Here is a 20,535-nt window from a genome sequence, read left to right as displayed (position 1 = left end):
CATTTATACCTGCTGCCATATCTATTCCGGTAACGTATTTGCACGATTCCCTGTCACTTGCATGCTCGTGTTACTATCGAGTATGCGTCACCAAACAAGGAAATCTTGGGCGAGTTGAACACTGGAAATAGCGCCTCCCCTCACCCGCCTGGGAAACACGAAGAGGTAATATGTGGTGCTCTTCCCACTTCTCGCTAAAGGACAACCGTGAAACTGTTTCGTTAATTATTCAACAGCCTTAGAATGGGCTTACAGAGTGCCGCAGAGCTAGGCTTCTTGCTAGTCTTATAAGTAATTGATATTTCATTATTCATTTTCTTTTCTTTTTTTTCATTTCGGCTATTATTTAAACTTTTTGTTTAAGGGAACTTCAAAAGGTAATGATATTTTTTTTTTTCACTAAGTATTTTGTAAATTTTGTATATACAAAGGCATCGTAATTATTCTTTTCAGAATTCACCCAAGCTTTGTGTTTGTGAATGGACTTAGAAATGTAATGAAAAATCCTTTGTGAGTGTTAGTGTGAAGTGAGACAGAAGAGAGCAGCGGTGTGTCTGCATCTGTTCCTTCTCATTACTCTGCCTTCCTCGTACTGATTTCACTGTAATGAGGGCCGGACAATGCTGCTCTCTCGGGATGCAGGAGAACAATAAGAGCTCATGTTTCCATCTCCAGGACTTGTTGCAAGAGGCGCGCCACTCTGTACAAATAAAGGAAGTTAGTCTGCACATTCGCGCCTTCATGTTCCTGTCTCCACAACCCGCCGCGCTGGCCGACTCACAGCGAAATGCAGCACTTCAGCGAGACAAAGAGCTGAATAAACATCTCATTAATAATAGAGGAACGCAACTCTAATGAAAGATTCAGTATTTTATGCAATATTTTTATACAGGCGGGACTCATACCGGCTTACGAGTAGAAATGTATGTAAAATTGTTAAACTAATATAAAGGTCGAGTTGTAATATTGTTCGTAATAAAAAAAAAAAAAAAGCGTGGATGTGTATTGTTATTTGGAATATAGGCAGCCGGTTCTATTAACTCTAATTTCATCAGTAAATACAAAGGATTCTTGCGAAACTGCAGCCACAAACTCACGCGAGATTTCACTTCCTCCAGCAGCGAACAATAATTGCCAATATAGCGAGAAGTGTGTTGAAATTTTGTTCCAATAAATAGAGCGCTGAGAGAGAGAGAGAGAGAGAGAGAGAGAGAGAGAGAGAGAGAGAGAGAGAGAGAGAGAGAGAGAGAGAGAGAGAGAGAGAGAGATGCGCCAGTTTGATAACTTTTGTGTTCATAATCATTCATTTATATATGTGGCACGTTGCCTGTGTTACTCACAAATTATTGTTTTGGACACTGACACACGAGGTGCCCCGCGATGGCAGTGTGGTGTGTGTTGCGCTGCAGGCAGGTGGTGCAGGGAAGCTACTCATGTGTCGCCTGTCATTCATCACGTAAATAGTCTTTATCAGCCACAACTTACATTTTAACATTACATTACGTTTTTATAACACACGTTAAACATGCATGATATACAAACTAAATAAACATCTACAATCATATATAGTGTTGTCTACAACATAAAGCATGACAATTATAATGCATTAATTAATATTAGTTTTATACTGGTGAATGTTAATCATGTGCTTTCAGAATATTGTGAATCATGCTACATGTTAAATCAAGTCAGAAATTACTAAAAAAGGGTACTTCAGATCAGAATATAAACATTGCCTGGTTGATTTTAACTGGATCTACTACACATCTACACATACCTCAAGAGCAGAAAACAATTAGCGCTCATTTTTATTGTCAAAGAAGAGATGAGGCAGTGTATATTTGACTGTCCTTACCCCATGTAATTGTTGCGAGGTGATACTAAGCAAAACTAAAGACATATTAGAAAAGATTTGCAGAGAGAGAGAGAGAGAGAGAGAGAGAGAGAGAGAGAGAGAGAGAGAGAGAGAGAGAGAGCACAGACAGTATTAGGTTTTCGTTCTGCTCTCCACTTAAGACTCAAAGTATGAAGACGCAAATGTAAACAACTCGTCAGTTTATGAAATTGCACAAAGTGAGAAGCAGGAAAGGTGTGTTTAATAATGCACGCAGCGACTGCTGTTGGGAGTGACAGCATGGTATTTGCCCTCGGAGTGAGGTTCCCTGTTCCGTTCACAGCGAGAGGAGTTACAAGGATACGAGGCAATCAATACTTAACCGTCCTGGCGCCACATTTTCATGGCTACCTGAAGCAACCATTAGCCAAGAGAAGTAGGTCTCTCTCTCTCTCTCTCTCTCTCTCTGTGTGTGTGTGTGTGTGTGTGTGTGTGTGTGTAGTAAATCCTCCGTCAGCCGTCCCCAAATCACACCCTGTACCGAAAAGTTGAGGAAGGCAATAACTTGACTTTGGCAATACCTGTGAAATGAATGGCCAATCAAAATACGCAACTAAGGCGTTTTGTTATTTGCATCTCCTCTTACTCTACATATTTAAAACAAACAGTGTGTCTTTTCAAGGTGCATTTTGCAATGTAACACGATTTTTGTCTTTGACAAGCAAGTGTTATTTTCCAGCTCATTTCATTGCGAAACAATAGAAAATGTCCATTATTCCTGTCAAACTTTGCTTTTGTGTCTTATAGAATTATTTTTTGCCCCAAAATAGCTAAATTTCACCATTTTTTAAGATGCTGTCACAGAGAACTCCTTTGCTCTTGTCTTGATGAATTGATCATATATATTACAGAATGCATCTGGAGAATGATTGAAGCCTCTTGATGCAATTTCACCTCTTGTGATGTGTCTTCCCAGGCAGCCAAAGCAGAACTGATTAGTGGTCTGCAAGCCTCTACTTTTATACTGTCAAGCAGTACAAGTAATTGTGGGAGGGAGGGGCGGGAGGTCGTCATCCACACTATAGCGAGTCAAGTTCAGTTTTCAGGGTGAGATCAAACAGCTCATTCGGCCCGGCACTTTTCTGAAGGCCCTGAGAGCTCAAAGTTCTCGCTGCTGATGCTAACATAATTTTAGAACTTGAAAATCTGTGCATGCCATGATGAATGAAATATTGCGAGTTGTGAGGGACGCCGCCCGCAGGTGCCAGAGAAGGCGTCACCACGTGAAGGCCTCACCTGACTCACCTCTACTGGCTCTTGTTTGATTTATCTTATTCTATTTGTTTCATTTTCATTTGTTTATTTAACTTATTTATTTATCTATTTATTTATTTATTTATTTCAGTTTTTCTTTCTTTCATTCTTTATTTCTTTTTTGATTGTTTATCTATGCACTTATTCATCTATTTTATTTTATTTTATTTTTATTTATTTTTTTTTTGTATTATTTCATTCTACTTTATTATATCTATATATATATATATATATATATATATATATATATATATATATATATATATATATATATATATATATATATATATATATATATATATATATATATATATATATATATATATATATATATATATATATATTTTTTTTTTTTTTTTTTTTTTTTTTTTTTTTTTTTTTTTTGCCGACTTGCCAATTGTTGTGCAACGTTAGGATATTGACATATGGATTCCCTTTCTCTTATCACCAAACATTTTGAAGCGTAACCCACGTGAACTGCAGCGCTTCCTGAAGAACTGCCACTGGAATAAGCAGTTGTGCTTAACCAACGTTTACGAACTGCCTTCAGACTAATCACATCAAATCGAGCCCTTTAGTGCTCCACCCAGAAACCACAATACGTGTTATACAGTTAAACTGGAACATGTGCTCATATCAGAAACCACATGTGTTCAGGCTAAGCACACAGGGTCGAGTCATTCAGTACTCATCTCAGGAACCATCACACGTGCCTAATAACTCTTGAAATCCAATTCCTTTTCACCGACTTCGGGTCTACATCTTGACAGTAGTTTCTCTCTCTCTCTCTCTCTCTCTCTCTCTCTCTCTCTCTCTCTCTCTCTCTCTCTCTCTCTCTCTCTCTCTCTCTCTCTCTCTCTCTCTCTCTCTTCGGTGCAATGAGCGACAAATAGACATGGATGCGAAATAAACACATACACGTTGGTGCAAAATCACCACCCATAAACCCTGATGCATGTGTTGCCATAGGAGATGCGGAGGACAGTTGTGTAAAGGCAATATAGATATTAGGTGTCGTGTACTGGCTTAATTGTTCATACGGCAAAAAACAATCGACCTTCATTGACGATTATCACTTTCAGTCAAGCGTTTGGAATGATGCATTTAAATCCGATTACTACAACTACTATTACTGCTGTTGCTGCTGCTGCTACTGCCTACTACTACTACTACTACTACTAATGCTACTATACTACTAGTACTGCTGCTGCTGCTGTTGCTGTTACTGCTGTTGTTGCTGTTGTTGCTGCTACTGCTGTTGTTGGTAGTGCTGCTGTTGCTGTTGTTTTTTGTTGCTGCTGCTGCTGCTTCTGCTGCTACTGCTGCTGCTGCTTCTACTAAGTACACTATTATGAACACGTCTGAAGAGCCATAAATTCACGTACTCTTAAGATCTCATCGAACAAAAAGTTAAAGTTTATTTTCAAATATTTTCTTTTATCTCAGTTTGTTTGTATCTCAGGGTGTGGCGAAGACTATTTCCAGTTTCTTGGAGGAAGCACACACACACACACACACTGGTAGGATTTCTATCTTTCCGTTGTTACCGGAAAGGCAAGGTCACAACTCCTCCACTTACTTCCTATAACTATTCGCTGGGCTGGTAGGTTCACGGGGCTGCGGCGTGAAATAATATAGACCCAACTTGTCTTTTGGTTGAGAATTCACACTCGGACACTCACACTCTTGGACGTGAATCAAACGCTAAAGCAACTACATCACTAGGCAACAATGAGAGTAATAATTTATTTTCATTACCATTGTATCTGCATAAGTATTAAAAATACATGTGTGTTTAAAGATTACTATTCTCCCTCGATCCTCGATACTTTACAGTAGAGAATATATATTATCTGGGACCAAAACAAAATATCAAAAAAGTCTGTTAATTATTGTTACCTTAAAGAAGAACATTAGTCCAATCCTCTCTAGTCGTAATAAATTACGCTGTGTGGATTGTGAAGTCTTGATATATTTGCATGTGAGAGTTATAGTCTTCAAGCAAACAAACAAACATACTATTGACTGCACCATAAAACCTACGCATGTTTTTAGAGCAGAATAATATAATTCTAATGAATGATTTTCGTATGATGATGATTATCTCGAAATAAAATGTTACATACAGGTATTTTCCCCCTTATAATTTTTGTTGCAATCCCAGTGCTGACGAAACTTCAATAAAAATAATCTTTGTTTAAGAAATAAATAGACAGACTGGTACGAGTACACAACAAGGCAAACAGACAGATAGGTACACGGGAAGGCAGACTGACTGGCGCACAGGAGTGCACACAGACACTTAGGAAGGCACACAGACAAACTGGCACACAGGAAAGCACACAGACAAACTGGCACACAGGAAGGCACACAGACAAACTGGCACACAGGAAAGCAGACAGACAAACTGGCACACAGGAAGGCACACAGACAAACTGGCACACAGGAAGGCACACCGACAAACTGGCACACAGGAAAGTAGACAGACAAACTGGCACACAGGAAAGTAGACAGACAAACTGGCACACAGGAAAGTAGATAGATAAACTGGCACACAGGAAAGTAGACAGACAAACTGGCACACAGGAAAGTAGACAGACAAACTGGCACACAGGAAGGCACACAGACAAACTGGCACACAGAAAAGTAGACAGACAAACTGGCACACAGGAAAGTAGACAGACAAACTGGCACACAGGAAAGTAGACAGATAAACTGGCACACAGGAAAGTAGACAGACGAACTGGCACACAGGAAAGTAGACAGATAAACTGGCACACAGGAAAGTAGACAGACAAACTGGCACACAGGAAGGCACACAGACAAACTGGCACACAGGAAGGCACACAGACAAACTGGCACACAGGAAAGTAGACAGACAAACTGGCACACAGGAAAGTAGACAGACAAACTGGCACACAGGAAAGTAGACAGATAAACTGGCACACAGGAAAGTAGACAGATAAACTGGCACACAGAAAAGTAGACAGACAAACTGGCAGACAGGAAAGTAGACAGACAAACTGGCACACAGGAAAGTAGACAGATAAACTGGCACACAGGAAAGTAGACAGACAAACTGGCACACAGGAAAGTAGACAGATAAATTGGCACACAGGAAAGTAGACAGACAAACTGGCACACAGGAAGGCACACAGACAAACTGGCACACAGGAAAGTAGACAGACAAACTGGCACACAGGAAAGTAGACAGACAAACTGGCACACAGGAAAGTAGACAGACAAACTGGCACACAGGAAAGTAGACAGATAAACAGGCACACAGGAAAGTAGACAGATAAACTGGCACACAGAAAAGTAGACAGACAAACTGGCACACAGGAAAGTAGACAGACAAACTGGCACACAGGAAAGTAGACAGATAAACTGGCACACAGGAAAGTAGACAGACAAACTGGCACACAGGAAAGTAGACAGACAAACTGGCACACAGGAAAGTAGACAGACAAACTGGCACACAGGAAAGTAGACAGACAAACTGGCACACAGGAAAGTAGACAGACAAACTGGCACACAGGAAAGTAGACAGATAAACTGGCACACAGGAAAGTAGACAGACAAACTGGCACACAGGAAAGTAGACAGACAAACTGGCACACAGGAAAGTAGACAGACAAACTGGCACACAGGAAAGTAGACAGATAAACTGGCACACAGGAAAGTAGACAGACAAACTGGCACACAGGAAAGTAGACAGACAAACTGGCACACAGGAAAGTAGACAGACAAACTGGCACACAGGAAAGTAGACAGACAAACTGGCACACAGGAAAGTAGACAGACAAACTGGCACACAGGAAAGTAGACAGACAAACTGGCACACAGGAAGGCACACAGACAAACTGGCACACAGGAAAGTAGACAGACAAACTGGCACACAGAAAAGTAGACAGACAAACTGGCACACAGGAAGGCACACAGACAGACTGGCACACAGGAACACACACAGACAGACTAGCACACAGGAAGGCACACAGACAGACTAGCACACAGGAAGGCACACAGATAAACTGGCACACAGGAACACACACAGACAGACTGGCACACAGGAAGGCACACAGACAGACTGGCACACAGGAGTGTACACAGATAGACTGAGACACAGAAAGGCACACAGACAGACTGGCACACAGGAGTGTACACAGACAAACTGGCACACAGAAAGGCACACAGACAGACTGGCATACAAGAAGGCAGACAGATAGACTGGCACACAGAAGGGCACACAGACAGACTGGCATACAGAAAGGCAGACAGACAGATTGACACACAGAAAGGCACACATACAGATTAACACACAGAAAGGCACACAGACAGACTGGCACACAGAAAGGCACACAGACAGATTGACACACAGAAAGGCACACATACAGATTAACACACAGAAAGGCAAACAGACAGACTGGCACACAGAAAGGCACACAGACAGATTGACACACAGAAAGGCACACATACAGATTAACACACAGAAAGGCACACGGACAGACTGGCACACAGAAAGGCACACGGACAGATTGACACACAGAAAGGCACACAGACAGACTGGCACACAGAAAGGCACACAGACAGATTGACACACAGAAAGGCACACATACAGATTAACACACAGAAAGGCACACAGACAGACTGGCACACAGAAAGGCACACAGACAGATTGACACACAGAAAGGCACACAGACAGACTGGCACACAGAAAGGCACACAGACAGATTGACACACAGAAAGGCACACATACAGATTAACACACAGAAAGGCACACAGACAGACTGGCACACAGAAAGGCACACAGACAGATTGACACACAGAAAGGCACACAGACAAACTGGCACACAGAAAGGCACACAGACAGATTGACACACAGAAAGGCACACAGACAGACTGGCACACAGAAAGGCACACAGACAGATTGACACACAGAAAGGCACACATACAGATTGGCACACAGAAAGGCAGACAGACAGATTGACGCACAGAAAGGCACATAGACTGACCGAGAGATGGACACATACATACATAAACATACTAGACAAACAGACTGACGGATAGACAGACTCGTAGACAAACTGACAGACAGACAGACAGAGAACACTATGGTGCACCAAGCTTTTGTTCTTATGTAGTTTTATCCTGGCTTACACTTTGGGTATTAGTTTACTGAATAATGTCGAACTGTAATGGAATACTCGTAATGATGTACAATATATCATTGTTTTAAACTTTAAACATAGCATTATGTGTGAGTATGAGCTGATAAGATCAGTGCTATTGCACCAAACCAATTTGGTTAAAAAAGACATGTAATCTTAGTTCAGTGATTCTTACTTGTATTATTTCTTCTATTTGTATTCATCTTTTTTTTTTTTTGTATAAAGAAAAAAGAACTGCAAAGTGCAACATGCGTGGCAGTGGCTTACTTCATGTGTGTTCCCTGCCGTCACACCCTTCCCATTCCCTCTCGCTGGTAGAATGGTACGGATCCATTTATATATATATATATATATATATATATATATATATATATATATATATATATATATATATATATATATATATATATATATATATATATATATATATATATATATATATATATATATATATATATATGGGACACTGGCCAAGGGCAACAAAAAAAAAAAAAAAGCCCATTGAGATGCCAATCCCAGAACAGGGTTCAAAGTGGTAGTCAAAAATTTAAGGATAGGTGTCTTGAAACCTCCCTCATGAAGGAGTTCAAGTCATAGGAAGGTAGAAATACAGAAGCAGGCAGGGAGTTCCAGAGTTTACCAGAGAAAGGCATGATTGAAAATACTGATTGAGAATACTGGTTAACTCTTGCATTAGAGAGGTGGACAGAACAGGGATGAGAGAAAGAAGAAAGTCGTACAGCGAGGCTGCGGGAGGAGGGGAGGCATGCAGTTAGCATGCATGCAGTTAGCAAGATCAGGTGAGCAGTTAGCATGATAATAGCGATAGAAGACGGCTAAAGATGCAACATTGCGGCGATGAGAGGGAGGCTGAAGACAGTCAGTTAGAGGAGAAGGGATGATGAGAAGAAAAGCATTTAATTCCACCCTGTCTAGAAGAGCGGTATGAGTGGAACCCCTAACTTTATAGAAGCTGTTTTAGCTAGAGATAAGATGTGAAGTTTCCAGTTTAGATTATAAGTAAAGGACAGACCGAGGATGTTCAGTGTAGAAGAGAGGGACAGTTGAGTGTCATTGAAGAAGAGGGGATAGATATCTGGAAGGTTGTGTCGAGTTGATAGATGGAGGAATTGAGTTTTCGAGGCATTGAACAACACTAAGTTTGCTCTACCCCTATCAGATATTTTAGAATGATCAGAAGTCAGGCGTTCTGTGACTTTCCTGCGTGAAATGTTTACTTCCTGAAGGGTTGGACGTCTATGAAAAGACGAGGAAAAGTGTAGGGTGGTATCATCAGCGTAGGAGTGGATAGGACAAGAAGTTTGGTTTAGAAGGTCATTGATGAATAATATGAAGAGAGTGGGTGACAGGACAGAACACTGAGGAACACCACTGTTAATAGATTTAGGAGAAGAACAGTGACCGTCTACCACAGCAGCAATAGAACGGTCAGAAAGGAAACTTGAGATGAAGTTAAAGAGAGAGAAGGATAGAAGCCATAGGAGGGTAGTTTGGAAATGAAAGCTTTGTGCCAGACTCTATCAAAAGCTTTTGATATATCCAAGGCAACAGCAAGGGTTTCACCAAAATCTCTAAAAGAGGATGACCAAGACTCAGTAAGGAAAGCCAGAAGATCACCAGTAGAACAGCCTTGACGGAACCCAACGAAGAAGAGAGGGTGACAACATAAGCAGAAGGATTAGAGGTCAGGAAAAGGTCAAGAATGTTGGGTATATCTCCAAGACGGTCAGGAATACGCTTTAGGTCGTGGAGGATAGCAAAGTTAAAGGCTAGTTCACCAGGATGGTCAGTGAAGGGAGAGGAAAGCCAAAGTTGTTGGTGAACATTGAAGTCTCCAAGAACGGAGATTTCCGCCAAAGGGAAGAGAGTTAGAATGTGCTCCACTTTGGAAGTTAAGTAGTCAAAGAATTTCTTATAGTCAGAGGAATTAGGTGAGAGGTATACAGCACAGATAAATTTAGTCTGAGAGTGACTGTAGTTCTAGCCAGATGGTGGAAAACTCATAAGATTCAAGAGCGTGGGCACGAGAGCAGGTTAAGTCGTTATGCATATAAACGCAATATCCAACTTTGAATTGAAAATGAGGATAGAGAAAGTAGGAGGGAACAGAAAAGGGGCTACTGTCAGTTGCCTCAAACACCTATATGAGCATGAAGGTATGTTTGAGGTTTTTATAAGTGCTAATTAATGTTGGTGTATGTTTGAGGTTTTTATAAGCGTTAATTAATGTTGGGATACTTATTTTCACTCAGTTGTATTTGTGACTGACAGCCATCTTGTAAGAAACTTCATCGACAAGAGGCACATTGGCAACACCGAAAGTGCCCCATACACGCTCAAGCGGCCTGTCCGGCCGCCTGCACAAACCAGAACTGTTCAGGCAAAAACTGAACGTGTATGGGACGTTGAGACGGTCTGTGCAGGCCGCCTAAGGGCCGCCGGAGAGACCGCCTCATGAGCCTGTAGCTGACAGATCAGACCAAGGGGCTAACTTTTTTTCAAAATTGTTTGCTCAGACCATGGCTGAGTGGGGGATTGAGCATGTCCTGACTAGTGCCTACCACCCTCAGTCACAAGGGGCCTTGGAGAGGCATCATCAGACTTAAAAAAAACATGCTAAGGACCTTTTGTTTGGACCACGAAAAGAATTGGGATGAAATGGTCCCTTATTAATATTTGCTGTGCGAAAGGCGCCATCTGAGTCATTGGGGTTCTCGCCAAAACAGCTGGTGTTGGGGCACCGTGTGCGTGGCCCTCTGGTTGTGGTTCAAGACGCCTGGTGCTGCCCCCCCTCTGGTGCCCCAGAATCTTTGTTGGAAATGGTGATGTGCACTCTGGAGAGGTTGCTGAAGGCACTCGACAAGGCTCAGTTGCACTTGGGACAGGCTCAGAAAAGTATGATGTCATACTATGACCAGAAGGCAAAGTACCGATGCTTTGCCCCCGGTGATGAAGTGCTACAGCGGTCTTTATATAATGGAGAGACGTGTGGGCAAATTAGATTATCTAGTTGCCTCTCCCGACCGGCGAAAGCAGGCTCAGCTTTACCATGTTAATATGTTGAAGCCCTATTATCGCAAGAATAGCCAGCAAGGCTCTTTAGTTTCTGCCGTGGAAGAGGTCCCTTTTTTTTTTTTTTTTTTTTTTTTTTGGTGGTGGGGGGAAATGAAGGAGGAACCTGATAATCTTGGCCCTGAGCCGGTAGTTTCCACAGAGCATTGGAAACAGAATGATGCTCAGCTTCCAGAGGAAAAACTAAACCACTTGGAAGAGGTGTGCCAGCGGGAAATGTTGGATCGGTTGGGAAAATATCTCTCGGTCTTTTGCAGTACTCCAGGAAGGACGGCTCTTGTAGAGCACGATATTGATGTTAGGGATGCTGTTCCTGTGAAGCTTCCAGCCTACCGTGTAAATCACCACAAGCAGCAGTTGTTGGGGGAGGAATTAGAATACATGCTGGCTTATTAAGAGGGCTTACAGTGAGTGGAGTTCACCATTCACCCTCCAACCGAAACCTGACGGCTGGGTCATAAGAACATAAGAAATAAGGGAAGCTGCAAAAAGCTTACACGTGGCAATCCCTGTATGAAATATACCTTCCTATTTCCACCTATCATCCCCAACCATAAACCCATCTAATCTTCCCTTAAAGCTCCCTAATGTCAGAGCACTAACAACATGGTTACAGAGTCCGTTCCACTCCTCTACCACTCTGTTTGAGAACCAATTTCTTCCTATCTCTTTCTTAAATCTAATTTTTTCAAGCTTGAACCCGTTATTTCTTGTTCTATCTTGGTTGTTGATCCTAAGAATTTTGCTTACATCCCCCTTGTTATAACCCTTATATCACTGAAAGACTTCTATCAGGTCCCCTCTTAACCTACGTCTCTCTAAAGAAAGTAAATTTAGCAGCTTCAACCTCGCCTCGTAAGCAATACTCCCTATATCCTTTTAGTCATTCTCCTCTGTGCTGATTCTAATAGACTTATATCTTTCCTGTAATGTGGGGACCAGAACTGCACAGCGTAGTCTAGATGAGGTCTGACCAGCGCCAAATATAACTTTAAAATTACTTCGGGCCTTCTACTTTTAACATTCCTAAAAATGAATTCTAATACCCTATTTGCCCTGTTTCTGGCCTCTATGCATTGCTTTCCTAGACGGAGTTCAGTGTTAACTATAACTCCTGAATCTTTTTCGTACCCTGAACCTACCAGAGTTTCGTTGTTTATTGTGTACCTACTGTGTGGGTTTCCTCTACCTACGCTAAGTACATTGCATTTGTTGATATTAAACTGTATTTGCCATCTGTACGTCCATTTATTCATCCTATCTAAATCTGCCTGCAAGGCGATGGCATCCGATTCTGACCTAATTAATCTACCTATCTTTATGTCATCCACAAATTTACTAACATCACTACTAATTCCACAATCCAAGTCATTGATATACTCGTATATCAAAAACAACAATGGTCCTAATACTGATCCCTGTGGCACCCCACTAATTACATGATCCCACTCGGATTTAGAGCCGTTTATTACAACTCTTTGTCGCCTGTCGCTTAGCCATGACCTTGTCTTGTCTAACACCTATCTATCCCGTGTGCCCTAACCTTTCCCAGGATCCTCTGATGGGGTACCTTGTCAAACGCTTTGGAGTACCTTGTCAAACACACTTGCACCTTGTCAAACGCACTTGCACTTGGGCCAGGTTCAGAAAAGTATGAAGGTGCACTATGAAGACCAACTACCGATGCTTTGCCCCCGGCAATGAAGTGCTTGTGTATTGACTTTAGAAACGTGAACTTCCTCTCGAAGGTTGACACTTATCCCCTGCCCAGAGCAGACGATTCCGTAGACCGCATTGGGGAGGCCACCTTCATTACTAAAATTGATCTTGTTATGGGATACTGGCAGGTCCCCCCTGACTCACCAAGCCAAGGAGATTGCCATCTTCGTGGCCAACGATGCTGTCTATCTGTGAAAGGTCATGCCTTATGGAGTCAAGAATGCCCCGGCCACCTTCCAATGGTTAATAGATAGATCAGGTAGCACTTCATCGCCGGGGGCAAAACCTTCATAGTGCACCTTCATACTTTTCTGAGCCTAGTTTGCTCCCACTGTGTCGTCTATGTTGACAATGTAGTAGTAATTTACTACAATACCTGGCAAGATCACCTCAATAACGTGAAGGCGGTGTTTACACAACTCCATGAGGCGAGGTTAATTGTCAACCTCGATAAGTGTGAATTTGTTAAGGGCCGAGTCCAGTACTTGGGATATGTAGTGAGTCATGGTTAAGTGACCCCTCCCGAAGCCAGAGTAGAGGCGATCAGGTAGTTCCCCGCCCCGTCCTGTTGTCGCGCTCTCCAGAGGTTCCTCGGGGTAGTGGGATACTGCCGCCGATTTGTACCGGGGTACTCAACCCTACGACCCCCTTTAACCGACCTCCTACATAAGGGACGTCGTTGGGAGTGGACTGGAGAGCCTGAGGGGGCCTTTGTGAAGCTGAAGGCTGTGCTGTGCAGCCTACCTGTGTTTAGGGCACCTGATTTTTCTCGACCCTTTGCTTTAGCTGTTGATGCCAACCAGATTAAGGTGGGAGCTGTATTAATGCAGCGTTTTTTATTTATGTAGGAAGGACACCGGCCAAGAGCAACAAAAATCAAATAAAAAAAATAATAAAAAAAGCCCACAGAGATGCCGATCCGCAAATAGGGTCCGAAGTAGTAGTTAAAAATTGAAAGATAAATGTCTTGAAACCTCCCTCTTGAAGGAGTTCAAGTCATAGGAAGGTGGAAATACAGAAGAAGTGATAGATGTTTTAAGAATCTTCCTGTTGAGGACAGATTCAAAAACTTTAGATAGGCAGGAAATTAAAGCAACAGGACGGTAGTTTGAGTGATTAGAACGATCACCCTTTTTAGGAACAGGCTGAAGGTAGGCAAACTTCGAGCAAGAAGGAAAGGTAGATGTTGACAGACAGAATTGAAAGCCTGATGATAACCAAATAAAAAATCACCCCATTTGTTATTTTTCTAAAATGTTTACTCCGGCCCAGAAGAACTGTAATTGAACAAGAACTTATTGGTGTAATTTTAGCTTTGCAGCATTTCGAAGTTTGCGTGCTTTTCTATGGCTCTAAATTGATTATTTTATCGGACCATAGTCCACTGCAGTTTTTGAGTCTGTTTAAATTCAAGAACAAGAAGTCTTACTCGATGGAGCCTATTGCTGCAAGAATATAACCTTGTCATCCGGCACATTAAGGACAAAGATAATGTAATAGCAGACTGTTTGTCCTGGGCTGGGACCTAAATTTGTCAGTAGTATAATCCTAAAATATTCATAAGCTTTTGTTTATCTTCCAATTTCTTTTTTTTTTTTATATATATAAGGGGGCGTGTTGTGTGCAGCGAGATAAAAGGGATGTAACCCGAACAAAGGAAGAAGTAAGAGAGAAGAATGAAGGAAGAGAGAAAGAGAGAGAGAGAGAGAGAGAGAGAGAGAGAGAGAGAGAGAGAGAGAGAGAGAGAGAGAGAGAGAGAGAGAGAGAGAGAGAGAGAGAGATAGAGATAGATAGAGAGAGAGAGAGAGAGAGAGAGAGAGAGAGAGAGAGAGAGAGAGAGAGAGAGAGAGAGAGTACAAACGTGTGATTAAGTTTGGCCGTTTATCTCATGAGATTACTGTAAAAATTCCCGGGCCCATAGACTCTCTTCCCCAAATTAATTTACCCTATTTCTAAATGTCCCTTTTGATTGAGTCTCACACAGGCGTATGCATATATGTGTGTCACCACCCCAACCCCCCTCTCTCTCTCTCTCTCTCTCTCATGTACCCTCCTTTCCAGGCCCCCGCCACCCCGTTATAGCAGTGAGAGTGTTTGTCGGGCTTTTCCCACAGTCAGTCACTAGTCAGAGCTTACACGTACTAAGACAGGCAGTAATATTTGGCGGAGACTGGGACAGGAATACAGACAGTTGGGTCAGTTGCTTTAAGGGGATAAGTGAGTAATTATCGGCCTATCTAAGTAGTATAGAAGTCTCCGTATTAGTCTGCAGGGAGTGTAATTAATTATAATACATTCCAAATCCAGGGAAGAGACTCCTCGGCTGCGATTGCATGTGTGTGTAGGCCAAGTTCTTATAAAGTAAAAGGTGAAATACCTTTCCGTGTGTTTGTAGGGACTTGTCTGCGGTCGTGTCATTGCTTAGAGCAGTGGTTCTCAAACTATGGGTCTCGACCCAAAGTTGGGTCGCGAGATCAATTTTGATGGGTCGCAGGGACACAGAAACATTATCATGCTTTCAGTGTTTCAGTGTATTTCAGTTATTTGATTTAATTATTCTTCTTTAACTACAAATTACTTTTGTTATGTATGTTCATCTTCTCCCCCATCTCCCTCCTCCTGGGCCCCACGTAATGGTGTCTCTGCTGTACACAAGCTGTACACATTATTTTTTTTTCCAAAATAAAGTGTATATATCATTGTACATTTTCTTTCTCTTTACTCTACTCTGGGTCGCGAAGGAATGAAATGTTCCAAATAGGGTCGCTCATGAAAAAGTTTGAGAACCACTGGCTTAGAGTAATGGATTCGTTAAATGTTACTGTGAGCTGTGGCTGCTCAGCTACAGAGGACCTAAGTGTTTAGCGATGTTGTGAAATCTACTCCCTCCTCGGGCTCTGATTAGGTCTGCAATCCAGGAGACGGTAAACAACACTACTCAACTAGAGAATATAACATGCTGTTGGACAGAGGGAGGAATCGATATGTGGGCGGTTGTCCAGCATGATTCTTTACCTCGACCATATATATGTTGTTGCTTGTTACAACTGTTTCTTTCTAGACGTGGCTAGTGATTCTTCCCCAGCTGGTGGAGTTTGTTATAGTTGTTGTATTTCCCTTGTCTGTGGGTAGGTAAAACAGACTGGCGGCCTCATTCGTGTAAACTGGTGTTAGGACCGCTGGTAAGAAGGGTGCAAGAGTCAAAATTTGACCTTGTAATCCACATTAAGCCCTGCACCTAGTCATGTAGGAGATGACTTGGGGAAAGCTAGTCTAGGTGCAGCAGCTTTGTGAAACTGTGGTCATAACATTATATATATATATATATATATATATATATATATATATATATATATATATATATATATATATATATATATATATATATATATATATATATATATATATATATATATATATATATATATATATATATATATATATATATATATATATAAACACATTCTTACGCTGCGTAGTGTAGTGGTTAGCACGCTCGGCTCATAACCGAGACGGCCCTGGTTCTAGTCCCGGGTGCGGCAAGGCAAATGGATGAGCCTCTTAATGTGTACTCCTGTTCACCTAGCGGCAATTATGGGATGAGCTGCAATGAATGGGAGCAACAGGAGAAACTACAGTCTACATAAAGGTTGGGTGTAATAGAAGAGGATACAATGAACATATAGAATGGGAGTAACTGAAGACACAATGGATATAAAGAATTGGAATAACAGGAGAAGATGAAGTGTACACAAACAATGAGAGTGACAGAAGATGTCGTGTACAGAACAATCGAGGACATTAGTGCATGAGTTATGACACGAAGGAAACACCTGATAAAGATCAAGAAGGACTTGAAATAGCTAAATGAAGACTGAAAACTGAGACTTAAGAAATATTAAGTATATACACAACATGAAATGGATACAGCCTTTCGTCCAAACAGCGGCCCATCACATAAAAATAGTAGTAGTAGTAGTAGTAGCAGTAGTAATAGTAGTAGTAGTAGGACCAGTAGTAGTGCTGGTGGTAGTAGTAGCAGCAGTAGTAGTAGCAGAAGTGGTGGTGGTAGTAGTACCATGGGTAGTAGCAGTAGTAGTAGTAGTAGTTGTAGCAGCAGTGGTGGCAGGAGTAGTAGCTGTAGTAGTAGCAGCAGCAGCAGGAATGGTTGTGGTAGTAGTAGTAGCTGTTGTTGTTGTTGGTGGTGGTGGTGGTGATGCTGTTTTTGTTTGTTTGTAGTAGTAGTAGTAGTAGTAGTAGTAGCAATAGTAGTCAAAGTCAAGTCAGAGTGAAAAGACTATTTCGTGTAATGATACATAGTGAGTATTTATTAGTTACCATACCAGAAAATACATAATACATAATACATAATACGTAATTCCTGAGAATGAATAAAAAAAATTTTAACTATGATATAAATTAAATTATAAAATAGTTAAAATATTCTTTGAGAATAGATAAAAGCAATCAAAATTATTAAAGATAAAAAACATATTGTAAAACACAGAAGTAAAGAAATGATAATATGCATAAACATACACTTATATGGATGATATACCACGTTCAGTGTGTGGTAGTAGTAGTAGTAGTAGTAGTAGTGGTGGTAATGATAGTAGTAGTAGTAGTAGTAGTAGTAGTAGTAGGAGCATGAGTTGCAGTAGTAGTAGTAGTAGTAGTAGTAGTAGTAGTAGTAGTAGTAGTAGTAGTATGACAAATAGTATAGTCTATGTTCAGAACCAAAAAAAAACGTTCAGGTAACATAGAAAATGGTATATCATCATGAATACTCTATTTATTTCTATTATTTTTACCTTGTCCAATAACATCCATATCACTTTGAAGTTGCTAACAAAAAATTGAGCAAAAAAAAAAAAAAAAAATTTACTAAATATTTGTCTTATTCAGTTATGGGAAGTGAAAATGCCTCGTTACTTTTCCTGCTGCTATTGACCCCGTAACGCATCACTGGGGTCTCGCAGCCTAGGTCAGTGCTAGGCAGCCCGGGTGTATGGCGCACCCCAGGGTGCATGAATTTTTCCAATGGATGCTTGGAAATAATGGGGTACTTAACATGGTCACTGTGTATAAGAGTGCACAGTGCAAAAGACTTTTCAGGAAAAAAATTGTGACTCATTTAAGAGACTAATCATAGTGACAGAAATAAAGAAGTGCAGGTGACGGAAATGAGGGCTGGTGGAAAAAAAAAAAAAAAAAAGCTCCATCGTTCACAATGAAAATGACCTTTGTGTAGTTGAACAGCGAAACAGAGTACTGCAACGGCGATATAACTCAGTCAATTTGCAATCCACTCCCATCTTTCATTTTGCAACGCCAGCTGTAATTTACGCGAATATTGCGTTTCATTGGCTGAGGACAATAACTGTATCCTTGACTGACGATTGGTAAACAGGGACAAAGGCCAGCTGGTGCGCTGAGCTGTCCTCTGTGAGGCTTTTGCTCTTTGTAGTTCGATAGGCGGAGCGAGATATGGTTTTTGTAAGACATTATTATTATTATTACCATTATTATTATTACTATTATTGTTATTGTTGTTGTTGTTGTTGTTGTTGTTGTTAGTGAAGATTTCTTGTCATGAGTATAGGTCAAAGTATTACAACTCAGATGGCGCTGCAATGTTACATCTTATGACAGTTTGAGCACCTTCCCCTGGCCTAGACCGTGTGTGCATATTACAATATCCAGTAAACTCAACCACGCCTGTTGGTTATCATTATTATTGTTAATATCAGTTACATTTTTTTCACATAAGTCTGAGAATTTATGGTATATTAGACATCTTCAAATAGTTATATTGGTTTGTACTATGTATTATTTATTCTGAGTAGGCCCATATACAAGAACACGCACGAATATGTGGACGCACATCGCCCTCTTCTCCTCAACCACGTGACAGATTTACTTGTATATGATTGGTGAACGCCTCTCGGACAGGTGTTTTAATAACACCTGTCCGAGAGGCGTGAAGGTTCCGAGAGAATCAATGGGCAGTACACTTCTGAGGCAACCAGTTATTCTATACCCAAATATACTGAAGAAGGCGCATCATCTGATTACATCACGCTCATCACGCTTATAACTAACTAAACACCAGGAGGAGGAAGCCCGCACAAGACGACGTATGAGCACAGTACATGTTGATCTGAATGTTAGGATGATTTTTTTTTTAAGCATTACTACATTATATTCTTAAGCGCTGAACAGGAATTACCACAACTGGCAGAACAAGGACAAGGCAATGACAGGGAAATGTAGAACAAAGCCTCTTGACACTAAACTCCTGGAACAAACCACAGTGGAGCAAAATTGATTGGAACAAGTCCTCTTTGAGATATAACACCTTGAAATAAACACCTTTTTGGACAACTAAACCTTTAACAAAAAGCCCCAGGCATCAGATGCCTTGGAACAAATTCTCCTAGCACAAAACCATAAGAACAAACTCCCATGGGATAAGACCTCTCGGAACATATAAACATTTCACATTCTGATGTTTATTGTTTCTATCATTTATAAGTTTATAAACACTCATCCGATTTATAAAAGATTACATTCATTATATGAAAAATGCTGCAATAAGAAAGACACTTTAACAGACTTTATACATTTTTTTCTCATTATTTCACAAGTGCGGAGCACGTGAGTGCTACTGAAATCATCCACCAGGCCTTCGAGTCCTTCAGCACCTGATGAATAAATACTCCAGCAGAAAACCCATTACATCCGCCACTTCGTCTATGAGCAGAAAAGCCGGTTAGTCCGCCATTCCATAAAAATGTTATATTTTCGATCATCACTATAGTAGTTAGTCCCAAGCTCTGTACCTTCTCCATATACGTTCTATAAATCAAATGGTGGAAACAAATATAAGATATCATGTGTGGTTCCAGAAATGCAGAAGTATTATCCACTGAAAACCAGTGATGGAGGGATCTGGACTGAGTCCCAGACTACCACATTTATTGAAGATGGCACAGAGGGACTCCTGCGCTGGCTGAAAAGGCACACACTCATTACAACTGATAGCCAAAGGGCACTTGGGTTGATATATAAATGTTGGAACATTCTTGCCCCATTCGTTGGCAGTGTGAAGGGCAGATCACATATGGAAGAGGGTATAGACACCTGCCAAATCGGTAATTACTCCTAGGGAGATTATACAACACTGGTATAGGTGGATGCTGTAATCTCCCTAAGCGTCTCCCTTTGTTGCAACATAAGAGAGTAGTCGCAGCCTGCCATCTGAAGACAATTAGTCTTCTTTCTTGTACTACCCTACATGCACCTCACACACCCACACCCTTCACAAAAGAAATGAATAAATAAATGAAATAAATAATAATAATAATAACGATAATAATAATATTAATAAAAATAATAATAATAATA

General features: G+C 41.0%; 1 protein-coding gene across 5 annotated transcripts in view; it reads left to right on the top strand.

The window, feature by feature from the left end:
• Positions 1 to 20,535, top strand: part of LOC135093160 (Bardet-Biedl syndrome 7 protein homolog) — a 301,301-nt gene that overhangs the window by 116,558 nt on the left and 164,208 nt on the right. For 3 of the 5 annotated variants that reach the window (XM_063992081.1, XM_063992085.1, XM_063992084.1), the window contains exons 1-2: positions 1,398 to 1,456; positions 19,776 to 19,899. The exons of 1 other annotated variant lie outside the window; for it this stretch is intronic. The gene's annotated coding sequence lies outside the window, so the exon portion shown is untranslated. Of the gene's footprint in view, positions 1 to 1,395; positions 1,457 to 19,775; positions 19,900 to 20,535 lie in introns of those variants that run through there. One more of the 5 variants, XM_063992083.1, reaches the window with a different exon arrangement.

This window comes from Scylla paramamosain, chromosome 42, assembly GCF_035594125.1.
Source record: "Scylla paramamosain isolate STU-SP2022 chromosome 42, ASM3559412v1, whole genome shotgun sequence".
Taxonomy (NCBI): Eukaryota; Metazoa; Arthropoda; class Malacostraca; order Decapoda; family Portunidae; genus Scylla; species Scylla paramamosain.
Note: the sequence above shows the minus strand (reverse complement) of the source record. Positions and strands in the feature narration are given on the sequence as shown.